At 40.1% G+C, this 8722-nt stretch overlaps 1 non-coding gene and 1 pseudogene across 1 annotated transcript; both read right to left on the reverse strand.

The window, feature by feature from the left end:
• Nucleotides 1-885: 885 nt before the first annotated feature.
• On the reverse strand, nt 886-1026 carry LOC141417134 (small Cajal body-specific RNA 17). The gene has a single exon (XR_012441740.1).
• Nucleotides 1027-2633: 1607 nt separating this feature from the next.
• Nucleotides 2634-4366, reverse strand: LOC109677873 (zona pellucida-binding protein 2-like; annotated as a pseudogene).
• Between the last annotated feature and the right edge of the window lie 4356 nt (nt 4367-8722).

Here is an 8722-nt window from a genome sequence, read left to right on the forward strand (position 1 = left end):
CTTTCCTCTTAGCTGTGCCTTTACTGTGTCCCAAGTAAGTTATGTTTTCATTTTCATTTGATTCTGCAAACTTTTTTTGTTTTCTCCCTTTTCTCTCTCTCTCTCTCTCTCTCTCTCTCTCTCTTTCTCTCTTTTGCAGTACTGGGGCTTGAACTCAGGGCTTCATGAGTGCTCAGGCACTCCACCTCTTGAGCCATTCCACCAGCCTCTCCCTTATTTCTTTAATGATCCACTGGTCATCCAACAGTGAATTATTCAGGAGTTAATTGTTCAGTCTCTATGTGTTTGAACATTTCCTGTAGGTTCTCTTGTTATTGATTAAAAGTTTTATTTCATTGTGTCTGTAAAATACAGGAAATTACTTCAATGTTCTTGTATTTATTAACACTTACTTTATGTCCTAATATGCGATACATTTTGGAGAAAGTTCCATGAACTGCTGAGAACAATGTGTATTCTGGTGCTGTTGTGTGGCATATTATGTAGATGTCTGTTAAGTCCATCTGATTAGTAGTATCATTTATTCTGAAATTTCTTTTTTTTTTTTTAGGGACTGGGGTTTGAACTCAGAGCTTCCCATGTGCGAAGCAGGTGCTCTACCACTTGAGCCGCACGTCCAGTCCATTTTGCTGTGGTTATTTTAGAGATGGAGGTCTCATGAACTATTTGCCCAGGATGGCCTCAAAACACGAGTCTCCTGATCTCTGCCTCCCAAGTAACTAGGATTACAGATGTAAGCCACGATGCCTGGCTCTTCTGAAATCTCTTTGTTGATCTTTTTTTCACTGTCATCATTGACAGGGCTCACAGTTACAGTGGCAGAGGCATCCCTAACCCTTCCTCCAGCCCTGCCTTAGCCTTTCTCCCTCACCCCTCATTTCCCTGTCCCAGGTATCCTCACCCCACTTAACCTGCTGATTGTATAATCCTCTAGGGCTCCAGGCAAGCAGCACCACCCACTGGGGGCCTGATTGTACAAGGAAAATGCTGTGGGCTCACCAGGGGCCTTCATTAGTAACCCAAGAGCACTCTGCAATACTACGCTTTCTACACCCACTTTTCCACCCACCCCAGCTACCCCAATTCTGTTCATTTTTTGCCTGAGACTTATCTATTGGTGAGAGTGTGGTATTAAAGCAAGCAACTGTTATTGTGCTGTGGTCCTTCTGTGTTTTTCTGTCCTTAGTGTTTGCTTTATGAAATTTGGTGCAGTAATGTCTGGTGCATATATCTCTACAATTATTATCTTCTCCTGCTGGATTGTTTTCTTTATCAATATGAAGTGATTTTCTTTGTCTTGACTAATTTTAGTTTGACATCTGCTTTATCAGGTATGACTATAGCCAGCACTTCTTGCTTTTATGCTCCCTCTTCTTGGAAATCTTTTTCCATCTTCTCACTCTAAGCCTATACTTGTCTTTGCCATTGAGGTGCAGTACTCTCAAGCAATAAATGCCAGGTTTTGCTTTTTAATCCACTCTGACAGTCCGTGTCTTTTGTTTGGAGAATTGAGGTGATTAACATTCAGAGTTATTGTTGAAAGCCATGTAGTAATTCCTTCCATTTTATTGGTTTTGTAGTGTGTGTTACTTTCTTACTTCTCATTTGGTTATGTACTCATTTAGGGAACTTTATTTTATCCCATATTTTCATGGTTGTGTTTATCTTCCTTTTCTGTGTATAGGATTCCTTTAAATATTTTCTGTAGTGCTGGTTTAGTGGCCATGAATTGCTTTAGATTTTGTTTATTAAAGAAGGTTTTTATTCCTCCCTTAATTATGAGGGAGAGCTTTGCTGGCTACAGTAATCTAAGTTGGTCATTATTTTCTTTCAGGACTTGAAATACATCATTCCATGCCATCCTTGCTTTTAAAGAATCTTTTAAGAAATCTGCTATTATTATGTTGTGCTTGCCGTTATAGGTAACTTGGTATTTCTCTCTTGGTTCCTGCAGTATTCTTTCCTTGTTCTGTATGCCTAATGTTTTTGATATAATATGACCTTTTCTGGTCTTATCTGTTTGGAATCCTAAAATCCTCTTATACCTCAATGGCCATCTCTTTCTCAAGACTTAGGGCCAGATACCAGGGGCTCACACCTGTAATCCTAGCTACTTGGGAGGCTACAATTGGGAGGATCGAGGTTTGAGGTCAGCTTGGGCAAATAGTTTGCAAGAACCCCATTTCCAAAATGACCAGAGAAAAATGGACTGGAGGAGTGGCTCAAGCAGTAGCATGCCTGCTTTGCAAGCACAAAACCCTGAATTCAAACCACAGTCCCAGCAAAACAAATAGTTGGGAAGTTTTCTGCTGATATTTTATTATGTATGTTTTCTATGTCTTCAGTTTGCACCTCTTCCCCTATTTCCATGCTCATGACTCATAGGTTTGGTCTTTTTTTTGTTTTTGTCTTTTCTTTTTGGTGTTGGTGGTCGAACCAAGGGCCTCACACATACTAGGCAAGTTCTCTAACACCAAGCTACATCTCAGCCCAAGCTCTGCTCTTTTAATTGTGTCCCAGAGGTCTTGCATGTTCCATATGTACTTATTTAGGTTTTATCACCTTTGTATTCATCTGCACAAACAATTAATAATTTCATCTCTAGACTTCCTACTGTGATTTTCGTTTGAAGTTTATGAGCAAGATTTAACTTCATAGGCCTGATCAGAAATAAAAATATCAACATCAGGACTAAAAGTCCCAGGACTACAAACCAAACAACAGTTAGCACAGTTGCTGTGTAGACTTCCATTTTTTTCCAAAGCCTGGTTGACAGCTATCCATATGAATGACTTGAAAACTGATCCATAAAATGCATAGCTGGTAGAGTTTTATTAAAGTGATGGAAGAAAATGCATGCTTGCTTCCAAAAGAATTCTTATATCTCATCTCTTGCCTTGAGGATATTATGATTAGTGATATCTTTACGGTCAACAGATTCATGCCCCTTCCTACCTTGGTGCAATAGGTTTAATCTGAAAGGCTAGGAATATCTCATGTATGAGGCCATGTTCTGGAATTTTAAGAAAGTGGCATTTACAAAAAATAAAAGAGAAAAAGAAAAAAAAAGAAAATGGCATCCATACAATGGTTCTTTGACATGGCATAGAAGCTAGAGATTAAGTTTTCTGAGATTTTTTTTTCTTTTTTTTAAATTTTATTATTCATATGTGCATACAAGGCTTGGGTCATTTCTCCCCCCTGCCCCCACCCCCTCCCTTACCACCCACTCCACCCCCTCCCTCTTCCCTCCACCCCCTCAGTACCCAGCAGAAACTATTTTGCCCTTATTTCTAATTTTGTTGTAGAAAGAGTATAAGCAATAATAGGAAGGAACAAGGGTTTTTGCTGGTTGAGATAAGTATAGCTATACAGGGCATTGACTCACATTGATTTCCTGTGCATGTGTGTTACCTTCTAGGTTAATTCTTTTTGATCTAACCTTTTCTCTAGTTCCTAGTCCCCTTTTCCTATTGGCCTCAGTTGCTTTTAAGGTATCTGCTTTAGTTTCTCTGCGTTAAGGGCAACAAATTCTAGCTAGTTTTTTAGGTGTCTTACCTATCCTCACCCCTCCCTTGTGTGCTCTTGCTTTTATCATGTGCTCAAAGTCCAGTCCCATTGTTGTGTTTGCCCTTGATCTAATGTCCACATATGAGGGAGAACATACGATTTTTGGTCTTTTGGACCAGGCTAACCTCACTCAGAATGATGTTCTCCAATTCCATCCATTTACCAGCGAATGATAACATTTCATTCTTCTTCATGGCTGCATAAAATTCCATTGTGTATAGATACCACATTTTCTTAATCCATTCGTCAGTGGTGGGGCATCTTGGCTGTTTCCATAACTTGGCTATTGTGAATAGTGCCACAATAAACATGGGTGTTCAGGTGCCTCTGAGATTTTTTTAGCACTCTAAAGAGCAAGTCATTGTATCTTCCTACACAAGACTTTGTGATAAAACACACAGTCATCCCAATAGGTGAAGATCACAAAGTCATAACTCTTTTTTTTGTGGGACTAGGGTTTGAACTTAGGACTTCCTACTTGCAAAGCAGGCACTCTACTGCTTGAGCCACACCTTCCAGTTCAACTCTTCTTTATCTTCTTCTTGGGTTTCTGCTTTAAAAGAGTACATACGTAAAGTCCAGACAAATGCTCCAGAAAACCTTTCACCATATGCTTTCCTGTGTTTGTGTTTTTTAGATTTATTTGACAATTTCCCAATAATATTTTTTCATGAGGCCCAATTGACAAGTATTTGTGATCCAATGTTTCTTTATTAACATTATTAAAATCCATACAGATGAGAATGTGGCTATTTTGATATAAGTTCACATATATTTTCACTGGGTGTCTTATCTTGCCATAAGTTAAGTCTTTCTTATTTAGTTATGTATTTTTAAGTTTTTGCAGTGCTGGGTATCAAACTCAGGCCTTGTGCACACCAGGCAAGTGCTCTACCAGGGAACTATATCCCAGCAATCCTTTCTTATTGAGTAAGGAATAATGTTGTCATCCAACTTTGCCAACCCCATCGCCTCCCCATGGCAACTCCACAGAGCAGGGCAAACCACTAGATGACCTCTCTAACCAGTCCATGGCTTCCCTCAGGCCAGACATGCAACATAGCACATGTATGTTCCAGGCCTTAGCAGCCAGCATGGACCAAAGGCAGGCCCCTAATTTGTTTTTAATCTATTAAGCCTCCCAAGTGGTCACATGGTGATCAGAGAAAAATTAATGCCTCTTTCTAGCAAGCAAAGAAAAATATAACCATTTCAAAATATGTCCACAAAATTGTCTTCTTGTTAACAAGTCCTTCCTTCAAAAGAAACCACAAGCCAAGTGCTGGTGGCTCCTGCCTATAATCCTGGCTACTCAGAAGGCAGAGGGCAGGAGAACTGTAGTTCAAAGCCAGCTTCAGGCAAACATTTCAGGAGACCCTATCTCAAAAAACCAATCACAAAAAAGGCTGGTTGAGTGGATCAAGCAGTAACAGTGCCTGCTAGCAAGCATGAGGCTCTGAGTTCAAGCCCGCAGTGCCACGAGAGAAAGAGAGAGAGAGAGAGAGAGAGAGAGAGAGAGAGAGAGAGAGAGAGAGAGAGAGAGAAGGAAACCACGGAGTGGTGGAAGTAGCTCAGAGCACACTCCCAAACAAAAACAAAAACAAAGAAAAATATAGTCATTACCCAGTATCTGTGGGTATTGGCTTTAGGACCCCTAAATACTAAAATGCACAGATGCTCAAGTCACTTATGTAAAATGGGGTAGTTTTTGCATATAACTTGCATACAACCTCATGTACCTCTTAAATCATGTCTAGATGAATTATAATGCCTAATAGAATGCAAATACTCTATGAATACTTGCTCTACTCTTGCTTAGGGAATGCCAATGAGAAAAAGTCTGTGCATATTCACTACAGATAATTACTGTCGTTCAAATATTTCTCATCCTCCATTCATTAAATGTGCAGAGGCAAAACCTGCAGATACTGAAAGCTGACTACATGTCACAAAAGTCCTATACCAGGGGGCAAGGAAAGTACCAACTCTCACCCATTTTTTCTTTCTTTCCTTCTCCCTTTCTTTTTTCATTTTTTTGGTGAAACTGGGGTTTGAACTCAGGGCTTTGTGTTTGCAAAACAGGTGTTCTACTGCTTGAGCCATAGCTCCAGTCCAGTAAATTCCAATTCTAACCCTCTCTAACCTTCTTGAAGCTACTAACTAGGGCTGAGAATGCTGAGATACCCATGAAAATCACAACTTAGGAAATTTGCATCCTAAAAATAAAAACTAATTATGCATCCCCAGAATGCTTTGCCTTCCTTCACCACGTAGCACTACATCAACAGGGATCCTGTCCAACAGCACAACATAACTGAAAGAATTGCATGCCTCGTAGCTTATTTACAGTCTCTGGGGGTACAATCAAAAACTGGGTAAAACTAACAAAGTGGGCGAATTTCTAAAAACACAGAAAATCTACATACAACTAATAAGGTCCTTAATGCAATAATCAAAAAAAATCTCTGTTATAGTTGAAATGTTTGTGTGTTCTATAATTCATGTTGAAACTTAATCCCCAAAGAAACAGTATGAAGAAGTGGCACCTTTAGGAAGCAACTAGAGCCTCAGAGTCCTTTATGAAATAACTGGAGAGAACTAGGTAGACCCATTTCCCTTCCACCTTTCGCAATGTGAAGGCATAGAAACAAGGCACATTTTTGGAAGCAGAGACCAGGGACAGTGGCACAGTGTATATATTTACTCTATGGAGGCTAGGAGTATGAGGAGTGTTAAGTCTGCTTGTAATTACTATAACAATGGATTACATCTCAGTACCTACAAAGAAAGGAAGTTTATTTTGGCTCACAGTTCTCTGAAGGAAACATAGGACAAAATTTCCTGACATCATATATGCTAATGATTTCTTGGATCTGACAACACAACAAAGGGGATTGTGGACGTAATGGTGAAAGAAAGAAAATTTTAGTGAGGGGGAATAATTTCAACAGACGTATGGTACAACAGGGCAACTTTAACTACTGATAGTCTACTACAGTATAGTAATTTCAATTGTCTGACATTGATATTCAAAACACTGGAGAAGGAGTAGAATCTGTTGTCTAAAAGCTACTAAATTTATAAGATTCAAATGCCACTTTTAAACAACAAAATCACAAAAAGAAAGCAGAATATGGCTCATTATGGGAATAGGTATTAAAATAATACCACAGATATTGTACTTAAACACTTTAAAGCCATTGCTTTAACTATTAGCCCAAAGCGTTAAGCATAACCATGAATAAAGTGATAACAATAAGAATCATAGTCCTGAGATGGTAGCACTTGCCTGTATTCCCACCACTAAGGAGGCTGAAGCAGGACAGAGTTTGAGGTCAACCTTGGCTACATAAGGAGTTCCTCTAACCAAAAAAAAAAAAAAACCCTTCCAGTTCATGGGGCACTGGTTCCCGTGATCTGATAAGCCTGAAGACCCTGAGTTCAATCCCCAACACCATGAAGAAAGAAAGAAAGAAAAAAAACCAGAGTTGGTTTTAAACTTTAGAATCAACCTTCATATGGGGAGGCAAACACCCCAAATGACTAATATGATATACTTGAGGATAAAGGTGCAGGATTGCCACTACATGATATGGAAGCACTTTTGTAGCTTTGTATGAAGCTATAATAATCAAGACAGTGTGTTATTTGCAAAAGAGGACAAATAAATAAACACAACAATGAACCCCAAGTAAAACCACACAAATACTGCAAAAAATATTTGACAAAAAGCAAAGGCCATTCAGTTGAAATCTACAGTCATTTCAACAAATGGTGCTGAGAAGCCTTGACATCTGTAGGCACAGAAATGAATTAGCCATATATTTTACAACTTTTGTAAGACAATGGATGTATTTGCACAGTTGGGCATAGTTAAGGGGAGGAAATGGGGAAGTGGGTAAGAAATTAGTATTCGAAAGGGGCCCTTAGGTAGATCATATAAAAGGAAGAGACCTGGGTAATGGGTCTTTGAATAAGTGACCTCACATCCTTAGTATTAGACCCCAAAAGAACTTAGGACTCTGGTAACTAGGAACCCACAACCTTGAGACAGTCCCTTATCCAACTCACATGAAGGGAAATGCTCAAGAGAACAATCTGTTCTCTTGATGTATCCCAAATTTCCAAGGCTTTAGTCACAAAAAAGGTGCAGAGTGGGAGCACCTTTAGATTCTGGCTCAACTCTGGATGCCCTGGGCAATATTAGGAGGTTGCCACAGGTAGCAGAGGACAGCCCAGAGTAGGTTCATCCAGGACAGTCCTCACCTGTGATCTGTGATCTCATATAAGCAGTCCTCTCCCTTTCCTTTCCCTATGTTGTGTGTGTGTGTGTGTATGTGTGTGTGTGTGTGTGTGTGTGTGTGTGTGTAGAATGAGGTAAAGAGGGACTTTCCTGGACAGAAGCCAATTATTAGGTGTTGGAACCCTGCTTGGTCATTCATGTTCATAGCCCAGGTCATGGGAGGTAGGATGAAAACTAAGTATTGGGGACCAGTTTGTCCACTCAGATTGGGCTATAATTTGCCTTCTATCCTGGTTGGAAATCTAAGTATATGCTCCTATGAACCTGATCTGGAGAGAATGTGTAATGGCCATGTCCCTTTGGGCACAAACAAGCAGGGTTGCTGATGCCTCCTGGCCTGATGGATGAGCTCTCTTTTGCAGAGCTCCATGCAGATCAGGGTGGAGCCATTTGATAACCCAATCCTTGGACCAATAGCAGATGCACGATATTACCAACCAAGACCTATGCCACTGTGGGATGAGAGTAGGTGTAGAAGGGTCTCCATGGACAAGAACTTAAAGAGGAGTAGGTGGTAGAAGGTAACACACACGCACAGGAAATCAATGTGAGTCAGTGCCCTGTATAGCTATCCTTATCTCAACCAGTGAAAACCCTTGTTCCTTCCTATTATTGCTTATACTCTCTCTTCAACAAAATTAGAGATAAGGGCAAAATAGTTTCTGCTGGGTATTGAGGGGGTTGGGGGGAGAGGGAGGGGGCAGAGTGGGTGGTAAGGGAGGGGGTGGGGGCAGGGGGGAGAAATGACCCAAGTGTTGTATGCACATATGAATAATAAAACAACAAAAATTAAAAAAAAAAGAGGAGTAGGTGGTTCCAAGACCCAGAATCAAATATAGGGACACCCCT

Source organism: Castor canadensis, chromosome 14, assembly GCF_047511655.1.
Source record: "Castor canadensis chromosome 14, mCasCan1.hap1v2, whole genome shotgun sequence".
Classification (NCBI taxonomy): Eukaryota; Metazoa; Chordata; class Mammalia; order Rodentia; family Castoridae; genus Castor; species Castor canadensis.